The sequence below is a fragment of the Macaca fascicularis genome, chromosome 13 (assembly GCF_037993035.2).
Source record: "Macaca fascicularis isolate 582-1 chromosome 13, T2T-MFA8v1.1".
NCBI lineage: Eukaryota > Metazoa > Chordata > Mammalia > Primates > Cercopithecidae > Macaca > Macaca fascicularis.
This window is the reverse complement of record NC_088387.1, coordinates 56,857,709-56,882,311: the sequence shown is the minus strand read 5'-3', so window position 1 is coordinate 56,882,311 and position 24,603 is coordinate 56,857,709. Positions and strand designations below refer to the sequence as shown.

General features: G+C 44.5%; 1 protein-coding gene and 1 long non-coding RNA gene across 8 annotated transcripts in view; one reads left to right on the top strand and one right to left on the bottom strand.

Moving 5' to 3' along the window:
• Positions 1-1,236: 1,236 nt before the first annotated feature.
• LOC135966818 (uncharacterized) lies at positions 1,237-23,820 on the bottom strand. Of its 3 annotated transcripts, XR_012422318.1 has the most exons (4): positions 23,585-23,820; positions 15,930-16,197; positions 8,104-8,315; positions 1,237-1,703 (listed from the first exon to the last, which is right to left on the bottom strand). It is a non-coding gene; the product is annotated as an uncharacterized lncRNA (long non-coding RNA). The 3 variants fall into 3 exon arrangements; XR_012422317.1 differs by lacking the exon at positions 8,104-8,315; XR_010580434.2 differs by lacking the exons at positions 1,237-1,703; positions 8,104-8,315; positions 15,930-16,197 and adding an exon at positions 20,073-23,289.
• Positions 23,821-24,051: 231 nt separating this feature from the next.
• Positions 24,052-24,603, top strand: part of CEP68 (centrosomal protein 68) — a 30,824-nt gene continuing 30,272 nt past the window's right edge. For 3 of the 5 annotated variants that reach the window (XM_074011652.1, XM_015433588.3, XM_065527024.1), the window contains exon 1: positions 24,052-24,178. The gene's annotated coding sequence lies outside the window, so the exon portion shown is untranslated. The remainder of the gene's footprint in view (positions 24,179-24,603) is intronic. The other 2 variants (XM_074011651.1, XM_065527025.1) reach the window with 1 other exon arrangement.

The following is a 24,603-nucleotide window of genomic DNA, read 5'->3' as shown; positions in this document are numbered from 1 at the left end:
ACTTTAGCCTGGCGACACAGCAAGACTCCATCTCAAAAAAAAGAAAAAAGAAAAAAGGAATTAATAGGATGTTACTATAAAGGAAGAATTTGAAAATGGAATCTTGACTGACCAAATAGTCTAGCCTTTGGATGTTTTTACATTAATGGGCTGCCTTGGAGATGAGGGTTTGGGAATAGAGGGAATAATTGCTAGCTTTAACTTTATTTTATTTGCTCCCTAGAATTTTTTCTTCCTTTTTAAAAATCTTTATTAGAGAAATTTAAAAATGTAAAAGTAAGCAAATAGCATAAAGAACATTTTGTACAGTATTCATCACCCACTACTGAATCCCACTTCATCTAAACCCATCCAAATCCTCCTCCTGCATTATTTTGAAGCAAATCCTAGATATCATATAATTTTATGCATAAATATTTCACTGTGTATCTCTTAACAGTCAAGGGGTCTTTCTTTTAAAATCCTCAAAATTCCATTATCCTAACCAAAAACATCAATGGTGATTATTTAATATAATCAAATATCTACTCCAAGTTCAAATTCCCAATTGCTTTATAAAGTTATACTTTTTTTTTTAAGAGACAAGGTCTCACTATGTTGCCCAGGTTGGTCTCCAACTCTTGGGTTCAAGTGATCCTCCTGTCTCAGCCTCCCAAGTAGCTGGGATTACAGATGCACGCCACCGCACTCAGCTAAAGTGATAACTTTTAAAGAGTTTATTTGAATTAGGATCTGCAACTGATTGATGTTATCTCTTAGTCTGTACGTTCTCCCAACCCCATTCAAAATTTTTTCATTGAAATTAATTTTTTGAGTCCAGCAGGACATTTGGCCTGGAGAGTTTCCCACGATCTGGTTTTGGCTGATTACAACTCTGTGGTGGCATCATTGAATGTGTTCCTCTGTCCTCCCCTTTGAGTTCCTATAAATTGGTTGTTGGAAAGAGAGGCTCATTTAGATTCGGGTTCCATGTTTTTGCAAGACTACTTCATGGGCAGTGATGTGCACTAGCAGAAGGCTCCTCATGTCTGTTTGTCTCTCTTTTTTTTTTTTTTTTTATGACGACAACAATTCATGCATGATAGCTAGAGCCTTTACTACATTAAGGGTTGTCAAATGATGAGAGACTAATTCCACAGGTCCTTATATAGCAAGCTCCTTATACTTAAAAGAGAAAACACCCTTCATCTTCTATTTTGTTCCCCAGTGGTACAGTTCACACAGAAGAATAAGATAAACGCTTGAATTTTTTATTTACCAGTATTCAGAATGAGTTACTTTCCTAGCATCCTCCAACAGAAAAAAACACATTTCTTTTTAGCAATATTATTAACTCATAGCTTTAAATATATTTGATGTGTTTTAATCCCTTGCAGTTTTTATCCATGTTGATGTTGAAATCACCCCATCTTTGGTCAGTCAAGTCAGCTCCCGAATCCTTTTAGCATGACTTCAGTTTTCATTGAAAGCTTCGGAGTGCTTTGGTATGACAAGTTCTTCCAGGTTCACCTCAGATGTTTCCTGCCCAAGACCTGGACCCAGTGATTTCTCCAAATAGTCCTGGTTCCTTTTAGTGGGAAATGGTCATGTGAGACCACAGTCTAGAGGCTAGGGGTGCTCATTATTACAGGGTTGGTCACTGTTTCTAGGTCTTTTCCATGGACAATGTCAAGAAATACATTCTGAATTCATACTGATGGTTCCTATTCAAAATCGGGACAATTTCAGCTTTGTTACAGGTGTAAAGAAAAAAGTTAATAATAATAATATTAAAATCAGGATAACAGCATTTTTACTTAACCCCTTCTGTCTTACATCTACATGCCCTTTCTCCCACACTGAGAATTCTGGTATTCATTGACTCTGAGAATGACAGAATTATAAGGTCACACATTGTACTGCTTTATCATACCACAAGAAATACTCAACAATCACTGAGTAACAATTCTGAGTAACAATTCTGCTGGCAAAAATATGATTGCTATAAACAGCTTGATACATCATTATTGTTTTAAAATATGTATGTGTGTTTTTATATCTTTTAAAAATATAGTTGCACATTCTATATACTTTTTTCTACCTTGTTTTTTGTGGGGTTTTTTTGAGACAAGGTCTCACTCTGTTGTCCAGGCTGGAGTACAATGGCGTGATCATGGCTCACTGCAGCCTCAACCTCCTAAGCTCAAGGGATCCTCCCACCTTAGCCTCCCTAGTAGCTGGGACCACAAGTGCTTGCCACCATGCCTGGCTAATTTTTTGATTTTTTAGAGATGCGGGGTCTCACTTTGTTTCCCAGGCTGGTCTCAAACTCCTGGGCTCAAGCAATCTTTGCCTCAGCCTCCAAGAGTGCTGGGATTACAGGGGTGAACAACTGCAACTTGCCCTACTTTGCTTTTTTCACTTCACACTGTATCTTGAAGATCACTCCTTGGTAGTATTCAGAGATCGTTTTCATGCTTGGTTTACCATGTGCCATGTACTGTGCTAAGTGGTTGTATTAGGCCATTCTTGCATTCCTATAAAAACCTGAAAGACTGGGTAATTTATAAAGAAAAGAGGTTTCGGATGGGCACGGTGGCTCACACCTGTAATCCCAGCACTTTGGGAGTTCGAGGCGGGTGGATCACGAGGTCAGGAGATCGAGACTATCCTGGCCAACATGGTGAAACCCTGTCTCTACAAAAATTAGCTGGACGTGGTGGTATGTGCCTGTAATCCCAGTTACTTGGGAGGCTGAGGCAGGAGAATCGCTTGAACCAGGGCAGTGAGCCAAGATCATGCCACAGCACTCCAGCCTGGCAACAGAGTAAGACTCAGTCTCAAAAAAAAAAAAAAAAAAAAAAGAGGTTGAATTGGCTTACAGTGCTGCAGCCTGTACGGGAAGCATGGCCCCAGTATCTGCTCTGGAGAGGCCTCAGGAAGGTTTTACTCATGGTGGACGGTGAAGCAGAGCAGGCACTTCACATGACGAAAGCAGGAGCAAGGTGGGTGGGGTGGGGAGAGGTGCCACGCACTTTTAAATGACCAGATCTTGCAAGGACTCACTATCATGAAGACAGCACCAAGCCATGAGGGATCCGCCCCCATGATCCACACACCTCCCACCAGGCCCCGCCTACACCATTGGGGATTACATTTCAACATGAGATTTCAGTGGAGACAAATATCTAAGCTATATCAGTGGTTTATACAGATTATCCCATTTAATCCTCAGAATGATCCAGTGAGGTTGGCACTGTTATAATTGCCATTTCATAAATGAAATTTGAGTTTCACTGGAAACTCAATATGTAACTCAATTTCATTTGAAACACGAGAAATTGAAAGTTAAGTAATTTGTCCAAGGTCATCAAGCTGAGAAGCAGTGAATAATCTTTAGCGAATAATCTTTTTCTTTTTGTTTTTTTTTTTTTTTGAGATGGAGTCTTACTCTGTCACCCAGGCTGCAGTGCAGTGTTGCAATCTTGGCTCACTGCATCCTCTGCCTCCCGGGTTCAAGTGATTCTCCTGCCTCAGCCTCCCGAGTAGCTGGGATTATAGGTACTCACCATCACACCTGGCTAATTTTTTTGTATTTTTAGTAGAGACGGGGTTTCACCATGTTGGCCAGGCTGGTCTCAAACTCCTGACCTCAAGTGATCCGCCCGCCTCAGCCTCCCAAAGTGCTGGGATTACAGGTATAAGCCACCATGCCCAGCCCAATGAATAATCTTTTAAGATAGACGGAGAAAACTGATAAATTTTATATATTCATTATTCATATATATATCTATATCTATAGTTAGCATAGAAGCAGATAAATAATTTACACCAGTAAACTAGTAGACATCAGTATCCCAGAATATTCACAGCCCTGTCTGGTTCATAAAAAAGGATTTGTGGAGAAATTTCCAAGGATGCAGAGGGCTTATCAAGTAGGCAAAAAACTTAAATACACATAAAGTAACTTTAATACCAAATTTTTTTTTTTTTTTTGAGATGGAGTCTCTGTCACCCAGGCTGGAGTGCAGTGGTACGATCTCTGCTCACTCTAACCTCCTGGGTTCAAGTGATTCTCCTGCTTCAGCCTCCCAAGTAGCTGGGATTACAGGCACGTGCCACCATGCCCAGCTAATTTTTGTATTTGTAGTAGAGGTGGGGTTTTACCATGTTGGCCAGGCTGGTTTCGATCTCCTAACCTCAAATGATCCACCCACCTCAGCCTCCCAAAATGCTGGGATTACAAGCAAGAGCCACAGTACCCAGCCTTGAAAACCATTTTTAAAAGCTATCTAATACGTGGGAGGAGAAAACTGTATAGATTAACAATATAAATGATGAGATAACTTGGAATAAATGAGAAATCAAAGCAGGCATATCACAAAACTCATTTGGGGGCTATAAATTCTTTGGGTACAGAACCATACTCCATCTTTGCCCATTTGTTGCTGTTCTTTCTTTTATGTGTATGGTGTTTTATAGCAGAATCTCTTTCTGCCTGCCATCTACTGCGGCTGGTCCCTAACCTGGGGTGGGTGGAACAGGTTCTAGAGAAAGGGAAATGACTGGGGGGCTGGGATGGCACCCCAGAAGGCATCTGCCCCAGGCCTTATAATTCTTTGGATTCTAGTTATTCACATGCTTATTTTCTCCTTTCTTGTAGGTTGCTAACAAGTTTAGGCAGGTCCTAGCACACTCATCCCTCTGTGCTCCCCCAACCTCAGCCTAGCTAATGAACCAGGTAAGCGTCTGACTCAAAGGAAGCCAATTAAACTCCTGTTGGAATTTGCCTTTTGGACTCAGAGATGCTGTGTGGCTTCTGGCCACTGACCTCCTGATTGCCATCCCTCCCCCATCACCACAACTCAATAATCAAACCAGCAACTGAGGAGTTACTCTACACTCTTCTCCTTTACCTCCCAACCACCCCGTTTCAGCCGCTAGTCATCACGCTGATTCCACCTGTAAAATACAGCTCGATTTGTTTGGTTTTCTCCGTCTCCACAGCTGGCACTCTTTCCACATCTCTGCTATCTGTCACCTAGACAACACAGCACCTTCCAAATGAGTGCCCCTATTTCCAGAGTGACCTTAAAACAGAAATCAGATGTTCATCCCTGCTGAATATCCTTCAGGGACTGCTCTCAGAACCCAGCTGGAATCCAAACACTGGTCCAGGAAGCCCCGCCTGCCTCTCCTGCCTCATCCAGGTGGCTCTACCCTTTGCCCCCCTCGCTTAGCCACCGTGGCCTCATCTAAGTGCCTCCACATTTAGTATCTATTCATTCTCTAGCCAGTGTACCTCAGAATGCCTGGAATTCGGCCGGGCACGGTGGCCCACTCCTGTAATTCCAGCACTTTGTGAGGCCAAGGCGGGTGGATCACTTGAGGTCAGGAGTTCGAGACCAGCCTGGCCAACATGGTGAACCCCCGACTCTACCAAAAATACAAAAATTAACTGGCCATAGTGGTGTGTGCCTGTAATCCCAGCCACTCTGGAGGCCAAGGTAGGAGAATTGCTTGAACCCGGAGGTGGAGGTTGCAGTGAACCAAGACTGTGCCACTGCACTCCAGCCTGGGCAACACAGCAAGACAAATAAAAAGAATGCCTGGAATTCCTGTCCTTTCCCATCACTTGTCTCTTTCTCATCTTTCCAGCCTCAGCTTAAATGTCACCTCCTCAGGGAGCCTTCCCTGGTCACATGATCTGAAATAGGTCATCCATGTTTTTCTTCCCTCAGCACCTCACATTTGTTTCCTTCCTAGTACTTAATGTAATAGATCATTATTCTTTATTTTTGTATTTAATTGTCACCCTACAGTGGGTGCAGTGGCTCATGCCTGTAATCCCAGTACTTTGGGAGGCTGAGGCGGAAGGATCACTTGTGTCCAGGAGTTCAAGACCAGCCTGGGCAACATAGTGAGACCCCGTCTCTATAAAAAAATTAAAAATTAGCCAAGTGTCGTCGTGCAGACCTGTAGTCCCAGCTACTCGGGAGGCTAAGGTGGGAGGATCACTTGGGCCTGGGAGGTCGAGGCTAAAGTGAGCTGAGATGGTGCCACTGAACTTCAGCTTGGGTGACAGAGTAAGACCCTGTCTAAAAAAAAAAAAAAAAAGTTAAATTAAATAACTGTTTCCCCAACTACACTATAATCTCCATCTTGGGAACTACACCATCTTGTTGGCCATCATGTTGTATCGTCTTGGGGGAACAAAGACAAGCTTCAAAGAAGGAGATGGCACTTAGAAAGAATGTGCTGAATTTTCTCCTCCTTCCATTTAGCACTGCTGCATCTTTGATTCTGTTCTGGGAGAACAACGCTTTGTCTATTTCAGTCATGGGGTTTGGCTTGAAATGACCCAACCTTCGCACCAGGAAAGTCTCTTATTAGTTTAGGCAGATTACAACTGAGGCCAAAAATAATCAAGATGTTTGCTGGCGCCAGGGACAGTGGCTCACGTCTGTAATCCCAGCACTTTGGGAGGCAGAGGCGGGCAGATTACTTGAGGTCAGGAGTTCAAAACCAGCATGGCCAACATGGTGAAACCCCGTCTCTACGAATAATAGAAAAAAATTAGCCAGGCATGGTGGCATGCACCCGTAATCCCAGCTACTGGGAGACTGAGGCAGGAGAATGGCTTGAACCTGGAGGGGGAGGTTGCAGAGAGCTGAGATCGCGCCACTACACTCCAGCCTGGATGACAGAGCAAGGCTCCGTCTCAAAAAATAAAAATAAAAAAGAATTAAAAATATGTTTGCCAGGCAAGAAGTTCACTCTCTCTCTTTCCTGTTAAAATGGCCAAAAGAGAACCTCTTTCTCCCACCTTTCTCCCACTGAGCAGTGTAGTGTGAAGATGTGTGATTGGGGATTGCTATATCAGTCAAGATCCCAGCAGGAAGCAGATGGCACACTCAAACTGGACAATTTGAGGAGCAATTAGTAAGTGGACTGTTGGTGGTGCACACCCGTAATCCCAGCTACTTAGGAGGCTGAGGCGGGAGAATCTCTTGAACCCAGGAGTTCAAGGCCACAGTGAGATATGATCTCCAGCCTGGGTGACAGAGTGAGACCCTATCTCTATTTTTTTAAAAAAACCAGGGACTGTTTGCAAAAGTGTGAGCATGCGTAGTGAAAACTTAAGGAATAATGAAGTATCTTAGGGCCATTACCACCCTACGCCTACAGAGGGTGGTTGCCGGAACACAGAGATATAGAGAGAGATGGAGACTGTCACCTCATAGATGAGGGATGAAGGCAGCCTGTGCTGTGCACCACGGAGGACAGAGACTTAATTAATACCCCAGCCATCCATGGAGCCCATGCTGGTGGTCCTCACTGGCCAAAACCAAGTGGAAGACAGAAGGCAAGGAAGCCCATGAATCTAAGCCAGATCATCCTCCAAGGGCACTGAGCAGGGGAGGAGAAGAATAAAGATGTGAAGAGGCAGAAGGAAGATACGGAGAACACATACCTGCTAGGGGAGGACTGAAAGAGTCACTGGGGGTTCTGAACGCAAGCCAACACGGCAAAAGGTAGAAGAGGAAAATGGAGTAAAACCAAGTCACCTGCGGTGCTGTCCAAGCTGCGGAACAGACGTCACCTGAAGCTAACTAAATACCTCGGTATTTCTCAGTATAGGAGCCAAGAGTTTCCCTCTATTGTCTGGATGTTACTTGAAACATAAAGAGCCCTCACAGATGTAACGAGTTCTTCGAGTATGACTGAGGTTTCAGTAAGCAGAAATGGAGAAATAACTTTCCAGAAACAGGGAAAAGAATAAGCAAAGGCCAAGGTGAAAATGAGGGGCATGTTTGGGGATCCGTGAGTAGGCAGTTGACTGGAGCCTATGGGCCAAGTAGAAAAGTATTAGGAGAAGATTCCAGAAAGGTAAGTGGGGTCTCATAGACTGGAAGTCCTAGAACTGCCAGGTCAAGGAGTTGGGAACTCATGCAACTGGTAATGGAGAACCACCAAAAGGTGAACTGTTGTGATTGTAATTATTTTGTTCACGGTTTCTTTGGGGTCCTGGGAGTGTGTGGTGGCTGGTATGTGTAATTGTGATTAACTTTATATCATGAAAAGTCAGTCACCAAAAGGCAGAAGAGGCTAGATGGGACTCACCTGTAGAACTGGACGGAGGGTTCTGCGACTGCCACCGAATCTGCTCCAGGATCCTGCCGCGTCCCCTTCCACCCAGAGTAAACCATTTCCACTTACTACGGACTCCACCTTGTGGTCATGCTTGAGAACTGCACCACTGCCTCCGCGGTTCTACCCACAAGGGCAACAGGATCACCACCCTCTTTCCTTGTCCCTCTCATACCTTTAGGTCTCTTAAAAAAATGAAAGCAACAGTGTACAGAAAGAAGTATAAAGCAAAAATTATTTCAAAATTAAAATTTAAAGCAAAATTAAAATAAAAAAAAGTATACGAAGATAAAGTCTATTTTGTGAGATTTCATGCATCTTAAACAAATGGGTCTCAAACCAAATATATTCTTTAACCCTCTGTACATCCTCTTCTATTAGTGTTATCTGTTTTCATTAATTTCTTCAAAGCCCCAATGGGCCAGGCGGTTAAAGACATTTTCACACTTATGGCCGGGCACTGTGGGAGGCCAAGGGGGGAGGATCGCTTGAGGCCAGGAGTTGGAGACCAGCATGGTCAATATGGTGAAACCCCGTCTCTACTAAAAATTCAGAAAACATCTGGGCGTGGCGGTGCGTTCCTGTAGTGCCAGCTACTTGAGAGGCTGAGCTAAGTTGAGATTCAAGTGAGTAGGGGAATCACTTGAATCCGGGAGGTGGAGGCTGCAGTGAGCCGAAATCATGCAACTGCACTCCAGCCTAGGCGACAGAGTGAGACTGTCTCAAAAAAAAAAAAAAAAAAGTCACATTTAATCCTTACAGTAGTTTGGTAGGCATAAATGCTACTATCCTCATTTCACAAATAAGGAAATCTAGGCATATGGGCTCAGAGAGTTTTAACAACCTGCCCAAGGCCACACAGCTGATTAGTTGGGACAGTTGGAATTTGAATTTGGTCAGTTACCTCCAAAACACAGGCATTTCCCACCAAACCACATTGCCTCTTAGTTGATAGGATTTTCATCTACTCGATTTTCAACTGGAAATTAGTAAGGAGATCTTGATTGTTGCCTCTCCCTCACTTCTTCACCCATATGCAGATATGGGTTATTGATAGCACCTCCTGAATGATACGGGATGTTGTCCCTTTCTCTCTCCCCATGCCATAATCTCAGATAATCTCAGTCTGGCCCTTCCTCGCATTTCATACGAAATATTGCAATTGCTTCCTACGAGGTTTCCAGTGTTTCCCCCATCCCACCCTACTGAAGAGAGGGTTCTAGTTTTAAAATCCAAATCTGAAAAGCCTCAATCCATTTAGGCCACACATGTGGCATTTAAGCCACATGTATCAAGATGCGTAAAAATGTCTATATCCTTTCAATCAGTAATTCTACTTCTGTGAATCTATCTTTTAAAAAAATTCCTGTGTATAAAAAAGTTATATGTACAAAGATGGTCAGGCAGTATTATTGATGTAGTATACCTCTTCCTTACAAAAATTTTAAATTTCCTTTATGAGGCTGGGAATGGTGGCTCCCATCTGTAATCCCAGGGCTGTGGGAGGCCAAGGAGGGAGGATTGCTTGAGGCCAGGAGTCTAAGATCAGCCTGGGCAACATAATAAGAACCCATATTTACAAAAAAAAATTTTAATTAAACTATAACAGCCAGGCATGGTGGCATGCACCTGTAGTCCTAAGCTAAGGCAGGAGGATCATTTGAGCCCAGGAATTTGAAGCTGCAGTGAGCTATCATCATGCCACTGTACTCCAGCCTGGGATAGAGCAAGACCCCCTCTCTAAACAAAACAAATAATAAGGCTGGGCATGGTGGTTCACGCCTGTAATCCCAGCACTTTGGGAGGCCGAGGCGGGTGGATCACGAGGTCAGGAGATTAAGACCATCCTGACTAACATGGTGAAACCCCGTCTCTACTAAAAACACAAAAAATTAACCAGGCATGGTGGCAGGTACCTGTAGTCCCAGCTACTCAGGAGGCTGAGGCAGGAGAAAGTCATGAACCCAGGAGGCGGAGCTTGCAGTGAGTGGAGATCACGCCACTGCACTCCAGCCTGGGCAACAGAGTGAGACTCCATCTCAAAAAAAAAAAGAATTAGCCGGGCATGGTAGCGCGCACCTGTAATCCCAGCTACTCAGGAGGCTGATGCAGGAGAATTGCTTGAACCCAGGAGTGGGAGGCTGAAGTGAGCAGAGATCGTGCCACTGCACTCCAGCCTAGGCAACAGAGTAAGACTCTGTCTCAAAAAAAAAAAAAAAAAAAAAAAGGAGGGGAAAGAAAAACAAATAATAATAATAATAATAATAATAATAAATTTAAACCAACTTAATTTCTACTCCAAACCCAATAGGATTTTCTACTTCAGGCCATCCTTCAAGGTCCTAGGAAGACCCTCTAGTTATAGATCATTACTGGTCACTGCCAAGGCCACCAGGGCCCAACTTATCTGGTTCCCTCAGTTCTAACAGCCCACTAGCTTTCACGCCACCCTTGGGACACATGGATATTTGGTGAGGCTGGGAGCCCTGTAACTGTTCCTCTCTGAGGTCTGGCCACTTCCCTGGGTGTTGTCAGAGGGCAGGGCACAAGTCCCAGCTGTTGTAGGACCCTGGACCCCTCCCCTGGCTTGGAGCAATCTTTTACCCTGGGGGAAATCCACCACTGTCTGCTCAGGTTTCCCTCAGAGCCACTTCCTGTCTCCTCTCCCTCCAGTACGCTGTACACTCAGACACTTCAGGGGGCTTAGGCTTTTGAAAACAAAGCCAGGAAAGGAAGTGTTTTGCAGGCAATTTCTGCCTTCATCCTGCCAGCCCCTGAGGAAAGTAAAACAAAGCCTGCCTGAGGAGGAAAAGTGGGGAAATACAAGGGGAAATTCCACATTTGTAGCTCAAAAAGTTATCCTACCTCAAGATGCTTAACGATGAGACAATGTCATAAGATGTAAATGTTGGACATGAAGTCTGTGGGTTGTACATAGATGTTGATGCAGCCTGAACCATACAGTTGGCAAAACTAATTCACTTCACCTACTCATTCCAGATGCAAATTTCCAAAGTTCTGGTGAAAATGGTTGAAGGAATAGTGTTACAGCAACTGCCCTTGGCTTTTCCAGCTTTACACTCTCTTCCATGCCTATGGAAATCTCTTCCCTGTCTGTAGCTTTAAGCATTACATCTATATGATCGACCATCCCATCTTCATCTCCATCCATGACTTCCTAACTTGAGCTCCGTGTCTCCAACAAAACAAAAGGCAGGGCGGGGTGTGGTGGCTCATGCCTGTAATCCCAGCACTTTGGGAGGCCACGGTGGGCAGATCACAAGGTCCGGAGATCGAGACCATCCTGGCTAACACAGTGAAATACAGTCTCTACTAAAAATACAAAAAATTAGCTGGGTGTGGTGGTGCTAGCCTGTAGTCTCAGCTACTCAGGAGGCTGAGGCAGGAGAATCGCTTGAAACCTGTAGGCAGAGGTTGCAGTGAGCCGAGATTGTGCCACTGCTCTCCAGCCTCGGCGACAGAGCAAGACTCCATCTCAAAACATTAAAAATTAAAAAAAAAAAAAAAAGACAAAAGGCGGCACCACCTGGGAATCTCACTTTCACTTTCATGCCCCAAATCAACTCATTGTCTTTACCCCAAGTCAGCTTCCTCTACACATGTCTCATTCCATTAATGAAACAGGAGGGTAAGGTCTCAGCAAAGTTCTTTCCTCTACAGTGCTGTTAGAAACGCTTGTTCCCTGGTGCCACGAAGAAATAGCACTAGAACATAAATTTAATTTTCTCAGCAAGGCAATTTTTACTTCTATAGAAGGGTGCAACTAGCAAATGGAGTAATGGCAAGAGCACACCTGGACAGGGAAGGGGAAGGAGTTCTTATTCCTGAGGCAGGTAGCCCCTACTGCTGTGTTGTTCCCCTATTGGCTAGGGTTGGACCACACAGTCTAAGCTAATTCCAACTGGCTATTTTAAAGAGAGCAGGGGTATGAGCCAGAGTAGCAGGGTGAGTAGTGTGGCAGGACAGACGGTTAGGAACAGGTAATTGAAGGTGACTTAGGTCACAGCAGGTGACCAGGGGTGACTCAGGTCAAAGCAGGTGACTGGGAGGAGTCAGGGTGGAGCAGGTGACCAGGGGAACAGATGTGAACTACTGATTAGGACTGGTGGGAAAGTTGTTTACTGAAACCAGAAGCAAAGGGGTGAAGAGCACCAGGAAGTTAAACTTTAAAATGGAGAATCAAAGAATAAGAGAGCTGAACATACTGACATACTGATTCTTTGAAGAGAAACTTGGGGTTCACTATATTTAACAATCCCCCATCTTGAAATTTTACAGTTCTTTCTCTTCAAACTTCCTTAACATGTCTTGGCTTAGTTGTTCTGCTTGATTCTCTAAAAGAAAAAGCTTCTCTGAATAAGGTAGAGGAGAATTAAGGGAGGTTTTAGTAAGTGCTGCCTCTGTGAGTCTGTACACCAGCCCATGGATGCATAGTATGACACAACACCCAACAAGAAAGCATACACTGGCCAAGCGTGGTGGCTCACGCCTGTAATCCCAGCACTTTGGGAGGCCGAGGTGGGCAGATCACGAGGTCAGGAGATCAAGAGCATCCTGGCTAACACGGTGAAACCCCGTCTCTACTAAAAATACAAAAAATTAGCTGGGCGTGGTGGTGGGCACCTGTAGTCCCAGCCACTCGGGAGGCTGAGGCAGGAGAATGGTGTGAACCTGGGAAGTGGAGTTTGCAGTAAGCCGAGATCGCGCCACTACACTCCAGCCTGGGAGACAGTAAAAACTCCAATTCAGAAAAAAAAAAAAGAAAAGAAAGAAAGAAAGAAAGAAAGAAAGCGTATAGCTACTATGGCTGCAAGAGAAGTAAGAATTGAGGCTATGATTCCTTTCCATTTACCAAACCATTTTTCTAGCCACCTTGTAAAGGGGTCATTTACCCCTGGGTTTTTGGCTAACTCACTGGACAGAGAAGTTAGACCTTGCAATGCCTTTGTTATACTTCCATCAGGGGTGATGTTGTTTGGGATGAAGGTACAACCTTGAGTTTTAATCACGATGCAAACTCCTCCTCTCTCTGCTAATATCATGTCTAAGCCTATTCTATTTTCCCAAGCCATCTGGCTAGTAGCCCCTAATTGCTCAGCTATTCCTTTAACAGCATCTCTAATGTAGTTAATAAACCACTGTTGATTGTAATAAATGTAATTTATCTAATCTATGTTCTAATTAATTGTCACCCATCAAAATATTGACTTAAATCCTGCAGCTATTTGATCTTGGGCTTTAAATTCATCTGGTACTCCTCATGGAGCTCTAATAGCGTTTATATAAACATGGGGGTCAAAGGACCCATGTGAGGCACTTCTTCTTTTTAACGCTTTTCTTTTTTTTTTTCTCTGTGTTGACAGAATGCTAGGGTAAAAGGGATGACCAATTGGACTAGGGCACAAGTGCTGCTCTAATTACTTGGCAGAGCAGAGTACCCAGCAATAGTCCCATGCAATACCACCACACATCTGCTTGGAGATGAACCAGGGCAGACTGATTGGTAAGCTCTTCAAAAGGCTTGGTTTCACTGCACCCTGTTAAGTCTTCAAGGAATGCTAACTCTCCCCCGCTCCCACCCCGCCACCCGCCCCTTGGCAGTGAAAGGCACAAGGTGAAGGTGAAGTTAACATCAGGGGCCGCATGGCCCTTGGGGGCTGACTCACAGGGCTCTTAACCTCAGGGAACAGCAGTGAAAGAGTCTTGCATGACTCATCGCCCCAGGCTGTGGGGTTCTGGAAGAAGAGAGCTACCGTACAGTTCATGCTCGGTCCACGAGAGGACCACCCAACTGGAAAGGGGACAATCTGGGTCTCTGGTCTGCCTGTCGCACAAGCCTAACATCGCTTTGTTTAATGTGTGAACAGAATATTTAATCCATTCCAGCCAAGCATTTGTGTCCTGATACCATTTCAATTGCTATAGTTTGTTTTAAATATTTAACCTCTACAACAACTACTTTGGTTTTATCATTGGGTAGATAACATGAAAAGGTTTGGTTAGCAGAGAAGTTAGGAGAGGGAGAAGGGGGTGCAGGAGGTGGCGAGGCAATGAACAGCATTTCAAAGCATCCTGAGACTTCTGCTCCTATGCCATGGAACTCTGGGGAGCAGAGATGGTAATCTGTCTCAATTACATTGGTCTACCTGACAATGGGCAGGGGTAACTCCTTTAGTCAAATGAATATATGGTTTTAAGAAACTGCAAGTACTAGTTGGGGCAGCCCATCCTTGTTCTTTAATATTTTATACAGTATTGGACCGACTTTGGCAGAGAAGATCTGCTCTAGGAGGACAAGATTTCCAGTTTACACTGGAATCTTCGTCAAACTCTTCTCAAATTAATTTATCCCAGTTAACAGATTTTTAGTCTGAAAAGAGCTAGGAAGGATAAAGCTACTTTTCTGAAGTGGAGAGTTGCCTCTGACTTGGCAAGTCTCCACAGGGTATAACAAGGCAAGCATCAAATGTAATAGTTTGAGGCAAAATCGACTTGGTTACATTAATAACTAGGTGGTCAGCAATATAGTGAGAAAAGAGGAAGGAGTAATCAAATAGATAAAAGAGAGTTAAATTTTTCTCAGCTTTAGTTTGGTAGGGTTTTCCCCCGGGACCATGGCCCATGACTCTGGAGGGAGTGGCACTTTCCTGACTCTGGTGTGATGGCTCCATTCTTTTTCTGCTGCCCAGACTGCAGTTTCAGTAGTTAGGAGCACTAGGTAAGGTCCTTCCCAGGCCGGTTCGAGTTTTTACTTCTCTCCAACTCTAGTGCTATTTCTTTGCAGCATTGGGGAACAAGCATTTCTAACACTGCCCCCTTATAAAAGCCTCAAAATGCCTGTACAAGTCCATGACTTAGGGGACTTAGGGGCTCCTTTGTGGAAGTTGCTCTGTTTGTTACCACCCTGCAGGCAAATAAATGGATTGGATGGAGACTGGTCCCAAGGGCATCTAAGCTATTGGTCAATCCAGACCTTCTGAAGTAGCCTGGAGTGAAAATCCAGATCAACAAGAACACCCTCTGTTAAACAGTGACCAGCCAAGCCATCAGATCATCTCTCTTGGGGCTTTAAAGAGACACAGACAGAGGGGGTTGTTACTGGCAGGAGAGTAAAAACGGAAACAGAAAGAGTCAGTAGCTGAGCTACCCTAATGAGCCTCCAAGCATGTAAACTAGATCATCAGGAACTCTGCTGATATGATTCTCTCCTACAGCAGGGGTGCACTCTGGGCAGTTGGGAGTAGAGGAGTAGAAGAAAGTATAGCAGATGTTTCTCTTCTTTTCACTTTCTCCTCCCTCTTTTCCTTCTTTTTCTTTTCTTATCCATCCCCGCCCCTTTTTGTTTTTGTTTTTTCCATCTACTCAGTGTCTGAATACTTCCCTATTTGAGAGACAGGGCCACAATTCTCACTATGGAAGCTGTGAGGGTCAGGTACTTTCTGACCTCACACCTTGGAAGCTGGAGCTTGGGTACATGATCCTGCTAGTGAACCAGAGACTCAGGGTCAGTTGAGAAATAACTTACTGCTGCAGCATCAAATGTTAGCCTGACAGCATGTAGTATGCAGTGGCTATGGTGCCAACAGCAGTGTGTTCACCTGTCAGCACATAAAACTGCAGATCTACAGAAAAGTTGAAAGATTACAATGGATATACCCTTTACCTAGTGAATTAGTTATCTGTTGCTGCAAAACAAATTACTCTAAAACATAGCTTCCTGGGAAGAAACATTTATCACACCACAGCTGCCATGGGTCAGGAGTGCAGGCACTGCTTACCTGGCTCCTCTGGCTTGGGGTCTGTCACAAGGCTACAAATCAAAGTGTCAAATGGGCTGCAGTCTCACATGAAGGCTTCACTGGGGAAGGACCTGCTTCCAAGCTCATTCATATGGTTGTCAGCAGGTTTCAGTTCCTCACAGGCTGTTGGACTGAGGGTCTCAGTTCTTCACTGGCTGTTTTCTGGAGGCCTCCCTCAGTTGCTCACATGTGAGTCTCTTCCCCATGAGGCAGCTCACAACATGGCAGCCCATTTCCATCTGAGCAACTGAAGGAGAGAGAATTCAATTATGGAAGGAACCTCCCACATGCTATTTGCTAGAAGCCAGTCTCTAAATCCAGCCCCTACTCAAGGGAAAGGGATTACACAAGGTGTGAATTCCAGGAGGGAAGGTCAGAATTCACCGAGTGCCACCTTAGAGTCTGTCAACCACAGATTCATCAATTACTAACATTTTATCACATTTGCATGTGCTCCCCTTTAGACAGATAGCTACAAATACAGATACACAGTTTTGTTTGTTAAACAACCAAAATTAAGTTAAAGATTGATATGGTTTGGCTGCGTCCCCACTCAAATCTCATCTTGAATTCCCACATGTTGTGGGAAGAACCTGGTGGGAGGTAATTGAATCATGGGGGCAGGTTTTTCCCATGCTGTTCTCGTGGTAGTGAATACATCTCACAAGATCTGATGTTTTTAAAGAGGGGAGTTTCCCTGCACAAGTTCTCTCCTCTTGTCTGCCGCCATGTGAGACATGCCTTTCACCTTTCACCATGATCGTGAGGCCTCCCCAGCCATGTGGAACTCTAAGTCCATTAAACTTCTTTCTTTTGTAAATTGCCCAATCTTAGGTATGTCTTTATCAGCAGTGTGAAAACAGACTAATATAAAGACATTATAACAGTTCCCCTCTAATTACTTCAGCATGTATCTCCTAAGAATAAAAACATTTTTCTACGTAACCACAATGCCATCACCTCCCCCCAAATTTAACAATTGTGCTATATCATCATCTAATATCAGCCCAAATTCAACTCTCTCCAATTATTCCGCAAATACCTTTTATAGCTCTTTTTTTCCTGCTCCAGTATCCACTCAAGTTTCCTGTATTGTTTTTGGTTATTGTCTATTTAGTCTCTTTTAATCTAGAACCATTCTTTCCAATACATTTATTTCTGGGTATTGTTTTTCATACTGTTGACATTTTTGAAGAGTTCAGGCCAACTGTTTTGTATAACTGTTGCCCACACAACAGGTGGGCTAGGTCACTTGGTAAGTGACAACCCAATGGCCACAACCAAGCAGGATTTAACAAGGGGATTTTATTACTTACAACTAGTAAAGAGAACAATGGGTATAGATAGCTCCCAAAGCAATGCCTTCCTGAGCTCCGGGCTGTGTCAGATTTTATAAGCATAGGGTAATGAGGCATGATCTGACTGGATCTTGCAATGAGGTAATGCCAAGAGGCATGATCTCACTGGATCCTGCTAAGGAGTGATGCCAGAGCTCAATCTGATTGCATCATAGATCCAGCCATGCAGTGTCAGCTTCCTAATTCAGTCCCTGCTCCTCTGAGCACTTAGGTTCCGCCCTGTGGCTACACACTTGGTTAATCTGGGCCTGCTCAGGTTACATGACCTGAGGCTCCATTAGCAACTGAAAAACAACTCATAACTTTGTTACATAAAAGTTGAACCAAATTGGTCTGGTGCAGCTACATAATATCCCATATTCTGGAGATGATTACTTCCTAATGGTGTTCATCTTATACCAGTATCTACTGTATTTCCTGTAAGCAGGAAGTTAGGTTAAATATTTTTGGAAAGAATTCTACTTATGAGGCACATATCTAGTAGTCCCATTATTGGTGATGTTTGATCACTTGGTTATGGTGGTAACTGCTCAGTCTTTCCATTATAAATGCATAATTTCTCTTTTGTAATTAGTAAATAATCAGTGGGGCAATACTTGGGAGTCTGTGTGAATACCTTGTTCCCAGAAACTTTTTTCCCAATAGTTTTAGCATCCATTAGTAATCCTTATCTTGGTTAATTATTACATGTGAGTTTCCAAAAGGGTAATTGTCTAATCTAACATTCCTCTTACATCTATCACTCTGTAAAGACGAGCTTTTCTTTTTCTCTCCCTGTTTTCTTATGTTTTGTTTGAGATTGACTATGGACCATGATTTTCAAAAAATTATTATATTATAATCAATTATAATTATAGATTACAAATATTTATTTTACATTAACATTTAATACATTATATATTTATATATGTTAAACATTACATAGTACTATATATTAATACTTATTAATAGATTATATAAACATTTTAAATATAATCATATATTAAGCATATATACTTAACTATATATCTACTAATTATATTGAAGTTAATTATACATTTCAGTATATCATTATCTTAAATATAAATACAATTATACTTAAAATATAATTAAATAATAATTAACATTAATTTTTATTTGCAGATTGTCCCAAATTCGGCCAATGAAAAAGTCCTTCAAGGCCGGATGTGGTAGCTCATGCCTGTAATCCCAGCATTTTGGGAGGCTGAGGCAGGTGGATCACTTGAGGTCAGGAGTTTGAGACCAGCCTGGTCAACATGGTAAAACCCTGTCTCTACTGAAAGAAAAAAAAAAAAAATTAGCCGGGTGTGGGGGCAAGCACCTATAATTCAGCAGGCTGAGGCAGGAGAACCACTTGAACCAGGGAGGCAGAGGTTGCAGTCAGGTGAGATCGTACCACTGCACTCCAGCCTGGGAGAAAGAGCAAGACTCTGTCTCAAAAAAAAGAAAAGAAAAAAAAAAGAAAAAGTCCTTCAAGTTGACTCCTATATCTTTTTTTAAAAAAACAGCTTTATTGAGATATAACTTCCCTACTATACAGTTCACCCATTTACAGTACACAGTTCCATGGTTTTAGTTTATTCACAGAGTTGTGCAAGCATCATCACAGTCAAGTTTAGAACCATCAAATTTAGTTCATTACCCCTAAAAGAAACTGTTACCCATTAGTGGTCACTTCCCATTCCCCTGAATTCCTGGAGCCCTAGGTAACTGCTAATCTACCATCTTCATAGATTTGCCTATTCTGGATGTGTCACACGAATGGAATCATCTATGTGGTCTTCTGTGACTGGCTTCTTTCACTTGGCATGTTTTCATGGTTCACCCACATTGTATAGCAAGTTTGTCTACATTCTGTAGCATTGATTTTACTGCTGGATAACATTCCATATTATGGATATCCTGTATTTTACTTACCCATTCATCAGTTAATGGGTATTTGGGTTGTTTCCACTTTTTGGCTCTTGTGAATAATGCTGCAATAACCAATCATGTACAAGTTTTTGTATGAACATATGTTTTAATTTATCTTGGATATGTACATAGGAGTGGAACTGCTGGGTCATATGGTAACTTTATGTTTAATTTTTGAGAAACTTCCAGACTGCTTTCCAAAGTGGCTGTATTATTTGACATACTTTTTTTTTTTCCTTTCTTTTGAGACAAGGTCTCGCCCTGTTGCTCAGGCTGGAGTGCAGTGGTACGATCACAGCTCACTACAACCTTGACCTACTGGGCCCTAGCGATCCTACCACGTTAGCCTGGCAGAGTTGGAATTACAGGTATGAGCCACTGTGCCCAGCCTCCATTTGACAGTCTTACCAGCCAAGTATGAGTTCCAATTTCTCCACATCCTCATCAACACGTTGTTACATTTTTTATAGCCATCCTAGTGGCTATAATTGTGGTTTTGATTTGCATTTCACTGAGGCTAATGATACTGAGTCAGTTTTTCTCCAGGTACCTTTGGTCCCAAAAATTCATGTTTTATTTTATATCCAGAAAACTATCTCCAGTTATAGCTTTGTTTCACTGTCATGTTTCTCTTCTTTGGAGACTTCAGTGATGCATATGTTAACTTCTATCTTCTCTTTTTTTCTGATATTTTTCCTTCTTTTTCAAATTTGTTTTGAGTTCTCTTGGCTGTTTTAAATTTATGAATGTTCTTTCTTGAATTTTTAGGCTAACCTATTTTCCCGTGGACACAATGTAATTTAGTTTCCATATCTCAAGATTATTTTGGCTTTTTCTTCTACTTCTTTCCTGAATTTAGTCAGTTCTCATTTTATAGCTTTCTGCTTTGTGTCCACTTCTATTTTGAGTTTTTTAATGTCTGATTTTTGGTATTCTTTATAGCTGCAGCTGCTTACTAAATGATATTTACTTCATATGAAAAGTATTATGTTAGTTTTCCTCTGCTTTTTGGCTGTTGGATGGAATTGTGGTTGGTGGGAAGAATTTTCATTAGTTGAAACTTTTTTAATTTTGTTCTTATAGTTACTTTATACGGATGTTGGTAGCTCTTCTGTTTAGCTCAAAATAACTTGCATCTGACCAGGTGTGGTGGCTCACACCTGTAATCCCAGCAATTTGGGAGACCAAGGCAGGTGGATCACCTGAGGTCAGGAGTTCAAGACCAGCCTTACCAACATGATGAAACCGTCTCTTCTAAAAACACAAAAATTAGCCAGGCATGGTGGTGGGTGCCTGTAATCCCCGCTACTCGGGAGGATGAGGCAGGAGAATCCCCTGAACCTGGGAGGTGGAGGTTGCAGTAGGCCAAGATCGTGCTACTGCACTCCAGCTCCAGCTGGGTGACAGAGTGAGACACCATCTCAAAAAAACAAAACAAAAACAAAACAACCTTTCAGTATCACTGGGGAAAGGGTTTGTCAAACTCCAAGGCAACTTTCAGTGAGAATGACGCTGAGTTTCAGATTTCATGGCAATAGGAATGATGTCAGACTTCACATTCCCCGTGAAGAACCAGACAGCTAGAGCGTCACTACATATTTTTAAAAGATGACTGAGGATGGAGACAAAACTCTGAACCAATGACCAATAGTTTCTTCCACAGCAGAATATCACTGCTGGAAACAACGGGTGTGGCACTTCTCAAATCATACCTGATGATTTATCTTTGCTTTTCCTCAAACCAGCTGGTTTAGATATTTTAGTACAATGCTTTCACCAGAACTACAATAATGGTTCCTATTAACTGGAAACTGAAATTGATGTGGTCTCCTCATGCCACAGGTCACATGCTGTTTGGTGACTGATCTCGACGCTTAGGAGGAAGTGGGGTTGCTGTCACGCCACGGAGGCAAGAGGAGCAATACTAGAACCCAGGAGGTCTCCTGAGGCACCTCATCACTCTCATGCCAGGGCACAAGTTGATGGCAACATACTGCACCACCTACAGACAAACTACAACCTACCTACAGACAACCTCCTCAAGAACAAAAAACTTGCTTAACCCAACCAGGCAAAGAATCCTGGCCAGCTGAGGGGTTGCGTGAAGGAAAGAGGGACCTGGAATAGGTAGCAGAGAAGGAAAATTGTAAATGACAATAAAGCTTCATTACCAGTTACAAAAATGAGGATTATAACCTCTAACAGTATTTCCCTTCTTGCTGTATTATATATAAATGAAGAGTTTTTAGCTATTGTCCTTTCCTTTCATTTCCTTTCTCTTCACAATTGTATCTAAAGTCTATCAGTGATGCTTAACTTTACAATTTAGTTTACACATTGCAACGATGGGATGGGATGATGATGAAACTGAAAGGAAGAATGGAACATCACTTAACAGAAGTTGGACTTGGGCCAAATACAATAAACGAGGAGATTTTGAGATGCCCTGCTTTGGGGAAGGGATAAGTAAATTCTGTTGTAGGAGAGATCCTCGCATTTTGTTGGATGGCAGCATTTTCATTTACCTTTGAAAGCACTTCTGTGAACGCTGGGCAGCCTAAGAGACGGCCTATAGTGGAGCAACTTTTGGCAACCCAGCGTCTCATTCTTCTCATTTGAGGGGAGGCCCCCACACACTGAGTCTTGCTATGAGGCTAGGCCTCCCTGACTAGAAGCCACAGGAGAAACCAGAACTCTATTTGCCTATTAGCAATTGGAACGCAGGCACATAACCTAGACTAGGCCTAGTAAATGGTCCTTCCCAAAACTTGAATCTTGAGCGAGAAGAGTTGAAAAATAATTCATGTCACCACCAAAGGAGCTGGCATGCACCCTAATCAGAGTACCAAAGCAGGATGGCTTAGCTGGTTCCTAACATTTCCAGACCTGGTTCTCCAGCATTGCTGGTGCAAGGAGTATAACTACAGACAGCTCCAGGCCTATTTTTCCCATGCTCAGAAACACCAGAGGAAAGAGCCTCTTTCTCCCACCCTCATTCTCTAAAATCCCTGACAAGGGCTCAGATCATCTTAGGTTTGGTCATGTGCACATCCCTGGGGAAATCTGAGAACAAGAGGAGGGAGACTATAGTTGGCCAAGCCTGGGCTCCACACCTCCCCTTCTCCACACCCATCCTGCCTCGAGAGGCCAGAGAAGTGTGGTGCTAAAGAACCATCTGATCCAGGGGACTGCAGACAATTCCCCAAAGGAAAGTTTTCCCATCAGGCAAAAACAAAAGCTGCTCACAACACAAAATTACAGAACGTCAGAACCAAAAGGAACCTTGGGAATCCTTCATCCTATCCCCTCTCTTATAGATTGGGAAACCATAAGGATATGTATGCCTGTTTGGACTTTGTACAGTTCTCTGTTCAGCAGGGGTGACTTGGCTGTGGGATTAGGTGACTCCACTGGAGGTCTTCTGTGTATAGAAAAGATCTAGGGTCACAAACACCAATCCCTTCGGGTAGACAGCAAATGTGTGAAGGCTGGCGGTTACTTAATGGACCAGTGGTGTTGGTGGGATTCAAATTCTTATTAAAAAAACAAAAGCAAACAAACAAAGAAAACCTATGTGATGCCCAAATAAAACCATCTGTGGGCTAGATGCTGCTGTTGTCAAAAGTTTGTGACCCGTGGGTTAGACAAAACCTCTGAGCTGTCCTGACAGGTCTGGGAAAACCAAACAAGTCCTTGTCTCCTAAACTACCTGGGACTCAAGAGCTCTGCAGGAAAAAATTTGTACCCTGCACCCAGCTGGGGTTGACATTTACAGACACCTGTTTTATGAATTGAGGAGATATTCAGCAGAAGCCAGATTGTTTAAAGTGCTGCTGAGAGAAAACCATCAGAAGGGAGGACCCCTTCCCCACGCCAGCTAGGTGGTAGTTCCTCTATGCCTCCGGATTCTGCTGAGCAGTAAAAGCTAAAGGGCAGTGTCATTAAGCTCCTAGGGGACGGGATGGAGTGGCTCACGCCTGTAATTCCAGCACTCTGGGAGGCCGAGGCGGGAGGACAGTCTGAGTCCAGTTCAAGCCCAGCCTTGGCAACACAGCAAGATCCCATCTCTGCAAAATAGACAGATAGATAGTTAGAGATATATGAAAGCTCCTAGGTCTCATGCTGGCGGGGGACAGAGTGTGCACCCTGGCCTCCCACAAGCTGCCTCCCACTTCCCTCTGACTCCATCACCAATTTCCCATCAGAGCAGGCAGCTCGGAGTCGCTAAGCAGCTCCCAGTTCATTTTCCACACCCTTCCCATTCTCTGCGAGCCAGAGCTCCACCTCCCCCCGAAGCTGGCCTCAATCACCCGGCCTGGGGAGCTCCCCTCGGCACTGGCTCCCCGCCTCGCCCCACAGCACCTGTTCGGGCCTCGGTCGCGCCGCCGGGTCTCGCAGATGCGAATGTAAACAGAAACACAGCGAAAGGAGGTGGGACCACCTCGTGGCGCGGCGCGTAGAAACATCAGTACGTCCAGAGCAAAATGAACGAATGACTCCTGGCGCGACTTTCATGCGGGAAAGCGCGTCCCCCGGCACCCACCCTTAAGCGCCCCAGAATGACCCGCCCTTGCACAACCCGGCTCTCAGGCGAAGCTGAGGTCGGAGCTCCAAAAACGAGGGACGACAGCAGCTGAAGAAGTCCCGGCTTCCCATAGGCCAAGACGAAGTAGGGGGCGGGCTCATCTTGCAGAAGCGTCCACGTATTGGTCGAGCCCCGGCTGAGGGTTGAGATTGGCTGCGCAACACTGCCGAACGCTCTCCCGCGGAGGGAGAAGGGGCGGGAAGAAGGGTGTGCTCACCGCGTCCGAAGGGCGTGGTTGGCGCTCGGTCCCGCCCTTCGCGTTTCGGGCTGCGGTTGGAGGGCCGCGGTTGCAGTCAGGGCCCCCAGCTTGGGGCCACCGCATGGGGCTGCTGAGGCCGTTCCGGATGTGCGAAGCGTTCGCGGTGCGGTAGGTAGGCAGCGTCCCGCGCTCTGGTGCTGGTGTCCGGGTTGCCCGCGGCACTGGGGGCGGTGGCCGGGGCTAGATCCGCGCGCGCAGCCCGGCCCCCTCCGCCCCTTCCCTTCGGTGCCTGCGGGGCCCTTGCGGTGCGGGCCGTCTGGCCTCGCGTCCCCGCCGGCAAGGGCACAAAGGCTCCCTGGGGGCGGGGGCGCCTCGTGCCTTCGCCTCCATTTTGCGGGCGGAACAGCGTGTGTTGTGGCGGCCGAGGGGTCGGGGCCGAGGCGGGCGGCTGGGCTTGGGAGTGCCCGGGCGCGGCGAGGGAGCGCGCGAGTCCGCGCATCTGGTGGCGGAGCAGCTGCGCTGCTGGTGGTCCTGGGCCCCTGGGGAGGTCACTTTCCCTCAGGCCTCTGCCGAGCGTGGGCTGTTTACCCAGCTACC